Raw genomic sequence first — 2,638 nt, 5'->3', positions numbered from 1 at the left:
TCGTCCGTCTCCTGGGTGTGCGGTTGTCACACAACACTGCAGGTCAGTGAATGTAAGGTGTGCAATAACATGTTATATTTAAGCAGAAATGTTGAAGAAAAATCTATTTAAAAATATATATATTTAATTTTGTTTTCAACAAAATAGGTACATTTTAGGTTAAGCATTTGTTGCCCTCTGTTAAACGTTTAATTGCATTGTATTGTATTGCCTACCATCACCGATAGCAGGCGCCACGTTCTCTTTATACTGTTTATAAAGCACCAAGGAAGAAATCATGTTGGGTTCATGCATGGACACAAGATACCTCTAGATGGCAGTGACCAGATGTTATTCTACATAGACTGTATGACGGATTGTTCCGAAGAAAATAAATAAAACATTAATAGATACAATCATAGATACACTATTACAATGCAAATGATAATTATATTAAAAAAAACATATATTAAATGTATAAATATATAAAGTTGTAGTCTTTGATTTCAAACGCATCTATTTACAGAGCAATATACATACACAACATTTGGATGGGCATTGTGCTCATCTGTGTTTGTCCATTTATTTAGAAATGATTCAGATAATTTAACTAGATGCACTTAATTTCTGTTTTTTCTTCTGCAATAACATTATTGTAAGTCAGCCTTTTTATTTTCTATTTTGGAAATGCCTTAATTATCCACACGAGGGCGCTGTCTTGGACCAGACGGCGAGGAGTGGGGAGGCGGGGTTACAATCGAACAATTTAGTTGTTTGGTTGCTGTGTCCAATAAAGTGTCCCAGTGTGCTGCAGAATGATTGACGCGCTGTAAAGCCACATTTGCGTCGGAAACATACAGGCGTGTATTGCGCGTGCAAACAGGGAGGCAGGGGGTGTTCGCTGAGCGAGTCGCGGTAAACGACGGCTTTTGGTGTCAACATATTCAAGTGAGGTGCGTAGCATCATGTGCAACATTAGGGAAACAAATTCCTCCGGGCCTAAGGGTGCTTCAAATAACACTGGATAACTTAAGAGGTGGAGCGTTTCATTCACGTCGTGTTTTGATCCACGGAACAAGGTATTGTTTATATATTGGGAAGTTATCACATTCGTTACTCGGACGGATGTGACGGCCTGTTGCTAGGAGACCTTTTGACAGGTTGAAGATTTAAAAAAAAGTGACGATGAATGGATGGACACAGACCGCCGCGAGCTGTCCAGGCGAGCCGGAGCGTTTTGTCTGTACGCCTACCATCACCGGGCGCGTTCTGCTTGTGAGTATCCTTCAGCTCCATCAGCATCATCATCATGCTTATTAGGTGTCTAAAATGCTTACTTTTCTGCTCGCCGTATGTAGACCATTGTTCCAGTGATTTTTCCATGTTATTCCAATGTCGACATATTTATCTCTCTCTCTCTCTCTGACCATTATTAACGAGTTCCCTAAATCAAGGACGTGCACAGACATTTTGAGGGGCAGTGGCACAAAAAATTCAGGGCAACCTGCCCTCCTTGGTTGGCTGCCTACATGTTGCCGCTGGCTATTTATATACTATCTGCATTGTTCCTTCAAATCGCACCATTCGAACTTATACTATATTATTAACTATATTATCAACTATTATTAACTGGTGTTAACACCGTGTTTTGTATTCGTGTATCATCACCCTTGGCTTGCAGAAGGATCAACAGTGGCTGGCTAAACCACTGGGGGAGAGCTGCAGACAGATTGGCAACATCTCCTATCTGGCTCTCTCTATTTCATTCTCCAACGTTCATATCGATCCCCCCCCCCCCCCCCCCCCCCCCCCCCCCCCCATTACAATGCTGCCAGTGTCATAGCCATGATTAGTATTACAAAGTGCTACTTTAGTCTTTTCAGACATTTCAAATTGAAAAGTAGTAGACCTTGAATTTCTTGTACTTAGCATAACCTTTCCTCACATTGAGTGCTTTCTCTGTCCCTGTGCTATTCCCTTCATCTCCAGGCTCTTTGTTGCTTATGATTTGAAGAATTATCACGAAAGCTAAGACCTCAATTATATTATCCAAGTGATGTAGTCCATGATTATGAATGGAATCCATTTGATATTTCACTCATCCCTGAATGTCATGTTTAGGAGGATAAACACTTAGCTTCCAACTGGTACAACACAATAGTGAAGGAAAAAAAACTTAAATGGAGGTATAATGTATTATTATAAACAGTAATAGTTTATAACTTAATGTTTCATCATAATAGACGCTTATAACCAAATGTTTAAGTCAAATTTTGTCCGGCAAAAGAGCTTTGCGTTGTTTTATTGTGGGACTGCAGGGAGTAAAATGGGATGGTGGGCCTGGAACACTGTATAGCCACACTGCTGTGGACGGCCATGCCTTCATCACTCAGACTCTAAAGATTCTGAAGGTGACTCAAGAGCAGGTCGATAACTTCAGCTCCCCGAGGGAATCGCCCATATATGGGCGGACAGGAGCAGGAATCATTCTGTCTCCCTAGTGTTTGAGCTGGAAAAAATGATCTAACACTAAAGCTTTCCTTACTTGAAAGGAGCAGAAGAAGAGCTAGGGTGACTATGTGTGTGTGCGCCGCGGAGTAGCATAGGGATTTTCTGTTTTCTGCTTCAGAGGTCATTGCGACTGACCTCTGCTTGAGGT

Source organism: Micromesistius poutassou (assembly GCF_964030765.1).
Source record: "Micromesistius poutassou genome assembly, chromosome: 8".
Taxonomy (NCBI): Eukaryota; Metazoa; Chordata; class Actinopteri; order Gadiformes; family Gadidae; genus Micromesistius; species Micromesistius poutassou.
Note: the sequence above shows the minus strand (reverse complement) of the source record.